The sequence below is a fragment of the Hyperolius riggenbachi genome, chromosome 3, assembly GCF_040937935.1.
Source record: "Hyperolius riggenbachi isolate aHypRig1 chromosome 3, aHypRig1.pri, whole genome shotgun sequence".
Classification (NCBI taxonomy): Eukaryota; Metazoa; Chordata; class Amphibia; order Anura; family Hyperoliidae; genus Hyperolius; species Hyperolius riggenbachi.
In genome coordinates, this window is record NC_090648.1 from 215,388,836 (window position 1) to 215,402,849 (window position 14,014).

General features: G+C 44.5%; 1 protein-coding gene across 3 annotated transcripts in view; it reads left to right on the forward strand.

Annotated features, from left to right (window-relative positions):
* Positions 1 to 1,229: 1,229 nt before the first annotated feature.
* The window catches only part of SNX33 (sorting nexin 33), a 57,440-nt gene continuing 44,655 nt past the window's right edge, over positions 1,230 to 14,014 (forward strand). For all 3 annotated transcript variants that reach the window (XM_068275709.1, XM_068275710.1, XM_068275708.1), the window contains exon 1: positions 1,230 to 2,319. The gene's annotated coding sequence lies outside the window, so the exon portion shown is untranslated. The remainder of the gene's footprint in view (positions 2,320 to 14,014) is intronic.

The following is a 14,014-nucleotide window of genomic DNA, read 5'->3' on the forward strand; positions in this document are numbered from 1 at the left end:
CTTCAGCCTATCATAGGCCGGCGATCCCTGGCCAATCAGAGGCCGGGGATCGCCGATCACCGAATCTTTACAATTTGCCGGCGAGCCGCGATCGGCGGCTCTCCGGCTATTCACGGAGACACCCTCCGTGAACGGACATGGGTAGGCCGCTCAAACGAGCGGCCGTTTCCATGGAAACCCGCAGACGACCAGTTTACGCCAATCGGCGTTAGCTGGTCGTCAAGAGGTTAAAAAACGGGCACTAGGACACAGCCGCTAAACCCTGGCAACGCGGATACTGATGCGTCCTGCTCACCTGTCTCCCACCACTGTTCGAAGTATATGCACACAGGGAGATGTTGCTTGCTTGGCAGTTGGAAAAAGCTGTTATTTCCCACAATGCAATGAGGTTCCCAGACAGCAAACTGTCAGGTCTGGAAGCAGGGATACACACAAAGGGACAGGACACAGAGACACAGGGGTTTTATTATATAGGATTCTCCTATTGTCTGTTTTTTTTACTGTGTACACTACAAAAGAGGCTGGCACTACAAAAGTAGCTAATAATTAATTCTCACAAATTAGCACCCAGATCATCAACAGAAATCTAATAAAGGTTTTAACCACACTATTTAATATTATGTAAAAATTATTTCAGGAGAAGGATTCAGATAAACGCCTGGTAATAGGAGATGGAGTAGAGTAAGGGCTCAATCACACTAGGAATCGCTAGCGTTTGCGGGCATGATTTTTCCCGCGATAAATGCGTAAAAATCACTGGATTTGGGAGTGATCGCGATTAGCGGTTCTATACATGCTAATCATGATCGATCCAGAATCGCCAGCAAACCGCTGCAGGTAGTGCGTTTGCGATAATCACAAAACGCCCGCGATCGTGGCAGTGAGAACACTGCCATAGACTAGAATAAAACGCTAGCGGTTTGCAGTAATTGCGCAATTCCCGCTTAGCTGTGAACGGGGCCTAACATGGACCATAGAGTAACATGGACCAATATAGTCACCAGCCAAAGCTGGCTTCTCTTTTGAAAATTCCTCTAGCTGAATAATATTAGGGTTAGTTCTCATTCTTACAGTATCCAAAAGTTCAGACTTTCTCTGCCAAATGTCCTTGTGTGATGTTCAGTTTTTCCTGCAGGGGGCATATTGGGGCAGTTGTGCTTCCTCCCAGAGCCCTATCCCTCTCTCCTCACGCCCTGTCGTGTCTGCGTCCTATTCCTGACATCACGGAAAAACCCATAAAATGAAGCGAATGTGACAGACGACAACGTGCAATCCCTGGCATGCTGCACACCGAGAGACAAATCAGAGAGCAGCGGCGTATTACACGCGTTTCCAGTGCAACGTGTATTACATAAGAAAAGTTACAATGCATAATAGCGCTGGAATGTATTTTCTTCAGCAGTCAGACTGAAGTGTCTGCGTTGAATTGCGCAGCGTGACTGTAAAAAAAAATGAAAGTCAAAGGTTGAGCTGCAGAATGAAAACACAGTCATCGGATGCTGATTGCACCTCCTCTGGAAAGGAGGGATGAACAAAGGAGGAGTTTAGCACAACACACAGAGGGGCAAGAAGAAGAAGCTGAGGGGGTTGTTGTGGCTCTCCTGAAGATCCCAGAAGATCTGAGATCCCCCATCCCCCCAGGCTGCAGGCTTCTGAGGCTTGCTTTTGTCACACCCTGTGGCCACCTCCTGGCGTATGCTAAGGTAACACATCCATCCCTCTGCCTGCTGGGAAGGAAGGAACTCGTAGCAACATGTAGGAACTCCTCTCCTGCCTGGAACTCTATGATGACTACATTCTCCAGCTTCTGCCACCTCTGAACTGTGTGCCTCTGGAAGAGCCTCTGCACTAGTGATCGCCTATAGGCAATTAGGCATGAGAGTGGCCTGATCTCCTCCTGCTCTGTTGGCACATGGATGCCTCTCGCCTGCCTTGTTTTTTCCCTACAAACGGAAATAGACTTTTTTTTGTTTCAGGGCTGAATTCCTGAGGTTGTGATTCGTTACATCACAGGGAAAGTTTGACATGATTTTATCTGCAATCAGCAAAAGTCAAGTTTTAGTTGTTTCCTATGTGCCTTAATCTCATTCCAGCTGCTACAGAACTTTTAGTCGTTTGGATATTACGAAGTTTAGTCTTCAATATTTTTTACATGTATATATACATACATGTCTATTCTCTATAACTACTTTTCTAGACTTTTATGCAGCATTCTAGACGTAGACATGTGAGCAGAGTGTGGTTGCACTGAATTATTATCGGCATATTTGCACTGCTCTGCACAATCAACGTTGATTCTTGAGGCGGATTGCTGTTGGGGTGAGTTTCTGTATTGTTTGGTTTGTTTGTGTTGGGATCTGTTTGAAACACAGCCTGAAATTCACGTCATACCTGTTTGTCTCTCTGGCAAGTGTGCATAATGTACTTAACTGCGAATTCATATTAACCACTTAGTTTGTACATGGCAGTGACAAATCAATAAAACAGGTAAATGAGTTTGATCAGCACGTTTTGCATGTAGTTGCTATTAAACTGATGTTAATAGTAGTACTGTCATTTAATAGCAATGTTGTTCTGTAATGTTTCTTGTTTACACAGACATCACTATTGGGTCTTCTTACATGTGCCAATGAAGCCGATGTAACCCAGTCTTTAAATTACTAATGAATTTGTTCACATATGAGTGCTTTCACATTGTGCACATTGTAGTATTTTGAAGCAAGTGAATGCACTGCCTGTAGAGGTTTATGGGCTTGTTCTCACCGCTACAGTGTAGACCACATTATCCTAAAGCTAGCCATACACATTCAATTATCAAAAATCTTGTTTACTGTCAGAGCACATTGATGCTGTGATCGACCCATGGACGACATTCAGTGATCATGGATGGCGGTTCTTTGCGCACGCTATCGATCTTAATTTCAATTGCAGAATATTTGATCAGCGCCGAGTATTGTATGGGTAGCTTTAGAGTCCCTTCACACCCAGCGCGATGCGATGATATTCCTGTGGTACGTTCTCATTGGATGCAGTGTGGAGGGTCCCTTCGCACTAACAGACAGCATGCTGTGCATTTACTGGATAACCTGTGCGCTTACAGTGGCAGTAAAGCATACTTCCATTGTACTGAATGCTGCATTGTATGGTTGAATCACAAATGTAACAACAGCTTTTCGTCACTATTGCGATTAAAAGTGTACCTGAGATGAAACCTCTCAGGTACCATACTTATCAGGGGCTTCCTTTAAACCCCCTTGAAGCTGCCATCCCTTGCCATTTCACCAGGTGGCTCATGCCCCCCTCTGTATGGCCCGGTAGCCTGACCGAGTTGCACTTTGTCGTGCATGTGTGGCCCGGCCGCATGCGCGACCTAGTCGCGCTTCCGTCGCCTGGAGTGTTTTGCAGCTGCACAGTATACCTCCGGTGACAGGAGCATGACGGGCCTGTGCGTGGCCTGGCTGCACATGCGTGATGAAACATGACTCGACCAGGCTACCACACCGTACTGTGGGGGACAGGAGCCACCCGGGGATACCGCGAGGGATGCCAGCTTCAAGGGGGCTTAAAGAAAGCAAAATTTCCTGCCCCATGATATACATACCGAGGGCTTCCTCCAGCCCCTTGAAGCCGGCATGTCCCATGCTGCATCTCTGATCGCAGCCGCCAGCCTGAGGTCCATGCTGTGTGCAGAGTCCGACCTCTCCTGTGCCTGCACGAACGCTGTGTACTACGTCCGCAGTGTACTGCACGGGTGCAGTATGCTGCAGACAACTTGGACTTGATTGACAGCGTTGCCTCACACAGTCGCAGTAAGCCTCTGCACTGGCGGGGACCCTGGGCCGGTGGCTGAGAGTGGAGCTGCAGCATGGGACATTTCGGCTGCAAGGAGCTGGAGGAAGCCCCCGGTAAGTATATCATGCGGGAGGAAATGTTGCTTGATGGTTCCTTTTAAGGAAGCCCCAGGTAAGTATGGAACCTGAGATATGTTTCATCTCAGGTTCGCTTTAAAGGGAACCTAAACTGAGAAGGATATGGATTTTTCCTTTTTAAAATAATACCAGTTGCCTGACTCTCCTGCTTATCCTGTGCATCTAATGCTTTTAGCCACAGCCCCTGAACAAGCATGAAGGTCAGGTGCTCTGACTGAAGTCAAACTGGATTAGCTGCATGCTTGTTTCAGGTATGTGATTCAGCCACTACTTCATTCAAAGAGATCAGCTGGGCTGTCAGGCAACTGGTATTTAAAAGCAAACATCCATACCTTTCTCAGTTAAGGTTCCCTTTAAGTGCTCTCTATGCTGTGTTGCTGGATAATGTCAGTGGAAAAGCATTGTGCAACACACATAGGGCCTGATGCACCTTATTGCAGTAAAGTTGCCATGTGACATTCGTAATTTCCATGCATAACAAGTGAGAGCACTCCTTTAGGGCCTGAGCACACTTGTGCACGTCTGTGGATTTTTCAGTAATACGTATCGACTGTAATATTGATGTGTTGCTGAAAATGTACAGAAGAAGCAGACAATAACAAACTGCATGCAAACGTGTCTTGGAAAAATGCATGGCAATATGTCACGTTTGTGAATGGGACTTTTTTTATTAAGCTTGACAAACTTTATGGGCTCAGACGCACTAGAAGCACTTTTCTGAGCGCTTTTTGGCCATCAGAGCTTTCTGAGAGCTTTTAAAAAAAAAACGCTCCCATTGACTTGCATTAAAATCGCATTTGCGGTAACAGTTTTTACTGTTTTTTAAAAAGCTCTCAGAAAGCTCTGACGGCCAAAAATCGACCAGAAAAGCGCTTATAGTGTGTCTGAGCCCTAAAGGTGTGTACAATTGCCGGACCCTCCCGATGGGCAGACGTTCAGCCAACAGTAGCAAGTGTGTACGTGCTGTCGGCAGACTGATAAGGCTGTTTCTGAACGATACGCTGAACGGATCGTTCAGAAACAGCCTTATCAATCTGCCTGACAGACTGTACACACGCACTACGTTGTTGCCGGCGGTAGTGCGTGTGTACGCACCTTACGGCTAGGTTCACACTTGCAATTGCCTAACGAATTTACCAGCAATTGGGCTTTGTGATTCTTATTTGGGGGAATGAGAATCGTATCACAATTGTTCCCGAAATGCTGCATGCAACGTGCAGACATAATGGTCCCATATGTCACAGCGTTTTGCTGATCACCAGCGATCAGCTGAAACACTGCTGAACAGCACCCCTTGTGAACCAGCCCTTACGATGTCTGACAAGCCTATTAAATACCTACTAAACAACAGGGATAAGTTTTCATATTTGTCAGATTTGCAGATTCCAGTTCAGCCAGGGTCAGAATTTTCATCAGCAGAGCTGGGGGAGGCTAATTAGATTTGGGAACTGACAACACGTTAACCAGATCATTAAGGGCTAGTACACATTACAAGAGCATTCAAGCGCTAGTGATTTAAAAAGCTCTTAGTTATGCAGTGCTATGGGGCTGATTCATGAAGCTGCGCTGCTATGGCAGTACGAGCTCCATGACAGCACCGCGAGCAAGATCCAAGGCTGCACGCTACACGCGGTCTTGCAGCGTAGTGTACCTTCTTTAGTTACACGCGTTGCTTACATAGCAAAGCGTGCTCCTTTAAATGCTGTCCACTGCTGTGAAGCATTTCGTCCACGATACTTCACCAACACGAACGCTACTATATTAATTAACAGTTATTATGTAATTAACATGGTAACTATGTTAATTACCATAGTAGAGGCCGCGCTAGTGAAGTACCGATGTCGCGATACTTCACAGCAGTGGCCGGCATTTAACAGCCGCCTAACGCCCATGGGTGTGATCAAGGCGTCAAGTCATGGGGCGGGGATTTGCAGGAGATTGTGATTCTGATTCTGATTTTTTTCGGATTCATTTTCCAGTCACTTCTATACATGATCGATCAGAAAAATGAGTGGGATTGTACCTGTCGGAAATAATCAATTTGACCGTTAGGTCTGGAACCCACTAGAGCGATTTTATGAGCGTTTAGGGAGCGATTCAAGCCGCTAGCAATTTCCCTAAACGCTCAGCTAATGTTAATGGATAGGCCAAATTCCACTGGAGCGATTGCGATTACCAAAACGCAGGACATGCAGCATGTTTAGCGTTAGCGTTTCTGCAATGTAAAGTATATAAACGCTGGCATATAATCGCTCATCAAAACCTGCACAGAGCGATTTTGCTAGCGGTTTGAAGTTACTGCACACTGTAACAAAATTAAAATTAATTGAAAGGACCAATCAGAATTAAAACGCTAATCGCTACACAACCACTGGCAAATAGAGTACACTTTTTAAAATCGCTCCTGAAAACGCTCATGAAATCGCTTGCAAACCGCACATACAAAACTCTAGCGATTGCGATTAGCGATAGCATTTTGTAGTGGGTTCCAAGCCTCAATCTGATGAAAAATTGCATCGTGTGTACTAGCCATTACCGTAGGTTAGTGGATCAGGGCTTTTGTCTCTTATGGCACACCCAAGTGTGTGGTCAAATTGGAATCAGATCATGCTTTGCAGCTAAAAAGCTTATGTTCTAATCTGTGGGTTTGGAGATAATCTTTCTGGCTGCCCAAAATGTGGACGGAAAAAGTGCTAACAATTTAGAATGATTAACAGAAGCATGTATGAGGTTTTAGCTTAATGCAGAGATTTACTATAACACAGTGGGCCTGGTTAGAATCTCCTGGCAGGGAGTATAGGGGGAGGCACTAGGGATGAGCGAGACTATTTTGTGAAAAGTGTAATCGTCCCAGAGTGTATACAAGGGTTAAAGAGGAGCTTTCAGCCATTCTATCTCAGAAAAAACAACACATATATAAGTAGATAAATACTTGCTCTACTTACATAACATATGTATTGCACTGTCTACAGTTTGATTTCTCTATAGTAAAAAAAGAGAAAATCCTTCTTAGGATTCTCCATTTTCACTGTGTCTATCTTGAAGCCAATCCTGATGTCATTTCCTCCCTTACTCTCCTCTGCCTGATTGTGTATGTATTGCCTGCCTCCTCCCAGTCTTCAGGGACTCTCACCCAGCTCTGCAATAGAAAGTGCATTGTCTCAGCTTGAGGAATATTGGCCGATCAGAGAGGAACAGAGGTGTGGCAGAGGAAAACAGGAGGGAAAGAAGCTTCAGCCAATCAGGCTGCATTAGTTAAGTCCGAGAGGAAAGTAAAGAAGCTAAAAAAAAAGACAACCCAGCATGCCCTGCAATTCTTTGTGCGGCAATGTACCAAATAAGAGTCAGGTAAACTTGGGAATGATCATTTATCAACAAGCAAAGTAATAGTGATTTTTAACTTTTGGATTGCCTGGTTAGCATCCTTATTACTTGTTTGCCAGATAAAAATAAATAATTGATTTTTGATTTGATGCCCCACAGTTACACTTAAAATCACCTTGGCCACCATCTACTTTTCAATACGTTCTAGGCAGCTCTCCATTTTCTTAAGGGGCCCATACACCTAACGATTTTCCCGCCGATATACAGCCGTTTCGATCACAGTGATCGAAACGGCTGTGAAATCGCCGCGCACACCGCTGACAGAACGATGGATTTCCATCCGAAATCCATCGTTTCCGTCGACTCCCGTCGATACATCCGTGCGGAAGATTATTTTCGAGGGTCGGGAGTGCATCGATAGCGGCGTTCGAATGCCCGACGACCGACGCAATACAGCGGTACTGTCACCGCTGCTCCGTCTCCGTGCTGGTCTGGTCTTCGGCATGCTTCACTTCTTCCTGCCCGGCAGGAAGTTTAAACAGTAGAGCGCCCTCTACTGTTTAAACTTCCTGCCGGGCAGGAAGAAGTGAAGCATTCCGGAGACCAGACCAGCGTGGAGACAGAGCAGCGGTGTCCAGGGACTCGCGCCGGCGGAGCAGGTAATGTATGCGGGGCGGGGAGCAGCGGCAGCACTACCACCACTACAGATTGTGATCGGTTTCAGGCTGAAATCGGTTCACAATCTGTTTGCAGTAAGGTGGCCATACGATCCCTCTCTGATCAGATTCGATCAGAGAGGGATCTATCTGTTGGTCGAATCTGATGGCAAATCGACCAGTGTATGGCCACCTTTACACTTCCACATTCTAAACCAGAAATTCTGCCGTGAAGGCGGAAGTATAAGAAGCTGGAGACCAGGGAGTCGCGCAGTGGAAGGGAGGCGGCGGCTAAGGTGAGTTTTAGCTTTTCGCAAAATCTTTATCATCCCTACCGAGCATTTGCATAAGACTGCACACAAATACTAATTTATTAACCTGTCAGCAACCCTCAATACTTTCCAGTGTGACCCAATTGAGAGCTGCAATCTATTACCACTTCATTTAGAAAGAAATTTTGTCCTGATTCCCATTAACCTGTCTTCATGCTTAAAAGGAACCCAAGATGAGAGACATATGAAGGCGGCCATATTTACTTTCTTTTAAACAATACCAGTTCCCTGGCAGTCCTGTCAATCTTTCTGGCCAATAGTGTCTGAATTACTCACACGGTCCCAACCTTTTATCCAAGGTATCGAGTCCCTATGCCTGGAGCTGATAGACACTCACTCACTCACTCACTCACTCACTCACTCACTCACTCACTCACTCACTCACTCTCACACTCACTCTCTCTCAGAAAGACACACACACACACTGTGAGATCTTTCTAGGCATTGGTTATGCCTATAGGTTCTACACATGTAGAGTATGGGTGATATAGGTGAATATTCTGTTTTATGTATGGCTTTGCATACTTATTTGACTGCCTATCAAAGCAAAATCCAATGCCATGGAATGTCCTTGCCCTCAGCATATTACATGCGGCCCATTGGCAGAGCCCCCCTCCCCCAGCCTACATTGTTAGAGATGAGACACTGTACAAATAATGGAAGCAGAATTGGAATCACTCATTTGTGAAGCATACTTTTCATACAGCAGGTCCATAAGGGCCAGTGTTCAAATAGTAACATGAATTAGTTTGAAAGAGATGAAAAGCACATTTAATGAAATGACTGTGCAGGCTGTAGTGTATTTTTAATGGAGAAGGAAGAAATTGCAGTTAATAGTGCCTAAGCCAGGAAACAGGTGCTATCTGTAGAAGCTGGCTGCTTGTATTAAATTACCCCCTTCTTTGTCAGGAATAATGAGCTTGCATATTCAACTTACACCTTATTACAGTGGAATACTAGAGTGTGCCTCTTTTTGTCTGATTATTTAAAGGAGCATTACACGTCTTGTGAGATCCTGGGCTTAGTAATAAGCTGAAAGTGACAGATCCAAGAAGTGTATTTCAGTAACCAGAGTGCTCCTAAGGTGGCTGGATGGTGTAATGGTTAAGGGCTCTGCCTCTGACACAGGAGACCAGGGTTCGAATCTCGGCTCTGCCTGTTCAGTAAGGCAGCACCTATTCAGTAGGAGACCTTAGGCAAGCTGTAACAAAAAAAAATAAAAAAATTATATATATATATATATATTATAATATGCTGTTGGTGGCTGGAAGGTGTAATGGTTAAGGGCTCTGCCTCTGACATGGGAGAGCAGGGTTCGAATCTCGGCTCTGCCTGTTCAGTAAGTCAGTACCTATTCAGTAGGAGGCCTTTGACAAGTCTCCCTAATACTGCTACTGCCTATAGAGCGCGCCCTAGTGGCTGCAGCTCTGGCCAGGAGAAAAGCACGATATAAATGTTATTTGTCTTGTCTTGTCTAAAACCAAATGTGAATGACATCAGCTTGTGGGAACCAGGAACAGAGATCCAGCATTTATTTAGCCCAAGAAACCATTTTTCTTACACTATTATTGCACCATGAATAGTAGTAATCGATTATGAGACCTGCACAGGGGAATTTGTGCTCCAAATCTACTGCATGTGGATCATTGGTGAAAGTGAAAGAATATATCCCTTTTTGCATGTGGGATTTCGTGCATGGAATAAAAGTCTGATCTTGTAGACTAGTGCAGTGCAACCTTATGTATATAGAGAGCAGCATTGTTTCCTGATTGAGAAGCTGGCATCCTGATTGTCTTCAAACCATTATTCCTATGTAAGGGAAGTGGGTGGAGTCATATAGTATATAACAGGTTCATAAACATTACATAGTGCCTCCATGTTCAGATCTAAAGTGACTGTATAGTGTGTCCTAGCTTTGTAACTACTAGCATTCCACAATTTTCACTAATGACTGGGACACAGCATTGGCTAGGCCAGGGACGCTACACTGTTGAGAATATTAAGCTGAAAGTGACACCATTGATTAAAAATGGCAATGTCACCCTAATGTCTTTCCATTAAAGTATCACCTTAAAATTCCCACACAGATAAGGGGTAAATTGCTCAAAGAAGTACATGTATGCCCAAAAATAATTCAGTGACAGCCCCCAGTTACAAGTCAGACCCCAGTGACACAACAGGCCTTTACTGCACAGCAGTCCCTCTATCTACCATAATTTTTACTGCACAGCAGTCTCTATTACCTACCATAATTTCCTAGTTAGATCACTGTACACCAGTGACTAAGTATCACACACTTGCCTTCTGAGATCTTATAACTGCAGCCGGCTGATCACACTTCTTCCCTGCACTGCCCTCCCTCTCCACCATTGTTACCAGCAAAAAATGCCCAGGGGCCAATCTGCAAACAAGTAGCAAAAAATGCATTCTGATTGGACCACTAGTGCATTCTTATGCAACCAAAAGCACACCAGGTAGAGGAAGCTGTGCATACTGGCCAGTGAACACCAAAAGCTGCTTGCTGATAAAGATATTTGTCTGGTCTGTCAGGCATTGAAAGTTGGACAACTCTGCTTTAGAAAAAATGGTTCCTGTACACTGTAATGCTGGGAATACACGGGACGATTCTGGTGCTCGATTCTGCACCCGATCGTTTTGCCCGCTCGATTCTCTTATCTTCCACTCGTTTTTCTTATCTTTTTTTCAATTAACTACAATGGTGAATCGAGCGGCAAAACGATCGAACGGTGATCGGACATGTCGGAAATGATCTATCGGGCCATCTTAATGGCTCAGAATCCGTGTATTCCCAGCATAAGACTCGTTTCCACTCATAAGGAATCCATTTGGTGTGAAGTGGACAGTTCAGTGGCCGCTGCATTTTATGGTGGGCTCTGGGCAACGCATCTGCTTGTCCAGGAAAATGCAGGAGGTTGGGGCTCTGCATTCCATTTTTGCAACGCAGTAAAACTGATCCTTTTTTTTTTTTTTTTTTCTTTTTTTTTTTCTTCTCTTTAAACAAGTGGAAGAGTATCCTATTTTTAACAGTAGGATCCATTTCCTGCTCTGAACGAAGGTGCAAAAAAGTACTGACGATTTTAAATGTGAGAACCAATCCTTATGCAGGAGGATTAATTGCATATGGATAATGATGGTAGTATGGAAAATTACTAGTATGTGAAGTATCATGTACAAATATATGAAGTGTTTTCAGAGCAACCTTATGGTAACTCATACAGTGTAAGGCTTCTTTCACAGTGCGACGTTAAAGTCGCACGTTATAAAAAATTATAATGCAGACTAACGCACAGCAATACAAAGTCTGTGCAACAGTCACAGTGCACACGTTGCTTTGTATGTAACGTGTAGCAATATTTAGAAAATGCAGCATGCTGTGCGCTTAGCAATACATTTCCTGCGTTATGTGTGTTGCACATGCTCAGTAAGCGCTTTTTTTTTTTTTTAATGTACTGCATGCACCGTTTTCATTCCATCAGTATGCAATGAAAACGGCGCACCAAGAGACACATAACATAGTACAAAATAACGTCCAATTTTATAACCTACATGCGCTGCGTTAGGGGCACGTTGTGCGACTTTAACGTCGCATGAAACGCAATGTCCCACTGTGAAAGAGGCCTAAAAGTAGACATACCCTGCAGTGTTGACATAAACAATTGATATTAACCTGATTGTTTACCACCTTCCAGTATTGCATAAGAAGCAAGATTTCTATTGTAATAGTGAATGTGCCACAGCTAGTGTGATGCTGGTACAAACAATGAAAGCGTCGCTAACAGACCGCTGCACTTGCCTTCACGCATTTTTCCTACTCGACACCAGTCAAACAAAGAACAGACATTCCCAAATTCTATTTCATCACTACCCTAGTTTTTTAATATATCTTTGTTAGATTTTCATATTAATGTGAAATCTATGTATATTCTGTCGAAAACCTTGAACTATGTATGCAGAATTTTAAAGGGACTGTGAAGTGACCTGTAACACGAGATAAATGTGTGTGTGCAGTACCTATCCTACTTGACATAGTAGACCAGGGTTCGAATCCTGGCTACAGTCAGTACCTATTCAGTAAGGAGTCCTTAGGCAAGACTTCCTAACATTGCAAGGTGGCCCCTTGAGCGCCCGCTTAGTGGCTGCAGCTCTTGAGCACTTTCACTCCAACAGGAGAAGAGCGCTCTACAAATATTAGGATTATTACTTAGAATTAGCCTGTGTTCCTTTATTTTTCTTTTGTTTTCCCCTCAATGTAAGAGTTGCTAATTCAGGACTCTGAGGCCCCTTTCAAACTGAGACTGTGTGGTAAATTTACAGCAGCCTAATGCTAATCTATGGGGGAGTTCACACTCCCCACGTTGCGGTACGCTGCGCCGGAAGTGCCCTGTCTGACGCACTACAATACGTATGTTGGGTAGCCTTTTTTAATAGCAGCCTTTTTTCAGCTGCATGATGACAAATGTAAAATATTTTACATATATTGGAGGAACCTCTCCCTTCCTTTCATATTGCCAGGACAAAATCTGGCAAACTGGTGGAGTAGGTGGTGTCCAGCAAAGGAGGAATTGGTAATGGCTGCCCCCAGTATAACCCTAGTTATGAAAAGAGAAGGGTGAAAAGCAGTCACTGAAATGCTCATAGACTTGAAGGAGTGTTTATTTATCTTTGTATGTGTCAGTCGTGCAACTAAATATTTTGAATTAAAAAAAAATGTTTGGTTTGGGTCCGCTTTAATTTACACAGGCAACAGGTTTTCTATTCTAGAGTAGGAAGCGACCATCCTGTACTCAGAGTGATGACCTTAACAAACCAAAGTTGTTATGGGAGAGCATATTTACTCTGTGCTTCGGCCCCACTGCTTTTTATATGGTTGCACAGATCATTCTGTATTGGTAATGCATCCCACCTTCATATAACTAATGCTGATGCTTTGCATCAGCGATCAGTGTCTAAAATCCAGATTCTCCAAACATGTCAAACACTTGACACTACGTCCGTTGCATTGCATAATAATTCTGCATGTCCATCTTACTGCCCATACAATTATATGGGTCTGTATGTTCCACGTTGCTAAAAGGTTTGAATTGCAGCAACCACTTTTATTTACTTTTTAACCTCACAGACACTTTAACTAGACTGTTAACTATACTAGTTTTTTAAGTGTGAAAGAATTCTTAATAACAAAGCAGACTGCCAGCAAAACTGATATTTGTTGATCTTTTATGAATAGTAAACCAAGTCACTGACACACTCCAGCATACACTAACCCTTTTGGCGGTAACCTAGCCGCAGCAGACGACTTCTCTGCCTCGGGATGGATTTTTTAAATAAAAGTGGTTTTAGCCTTTTATAGCTAGCACTTCGCTAGCTACCTGAGTCCCCCAAGTCCCTCCGCTCTGCTCCGATCCCCCGATCGCTGCCGTTATACGTACCTTGCCCCCCCCCCCCGGCTCCCGCGATGGCGCAGCCTCTCCAATCAGCTCCAGGCTTTGCTATGGTGAGGATCGCAATTGCGCGATGACGTCAGACGTCATGTCCGATCGTCGCCATATCGACGACTGAAGCTCATTGGGGAGGCTGCGGCTCTCGTGGGATCGCAGCTAGGTAACGTATAGCAACGGCGATAGGGGGGGATCAGAAGGGTGCGAGGGGACTTGGTGGACAATGGTAGCTAGCCTAGTGCTAGCTACAAAGGCTACAACTACTTTATTTCAAAAAATCCCTCCTGCGGACGCAGCCTCGGAAACTGCGTACC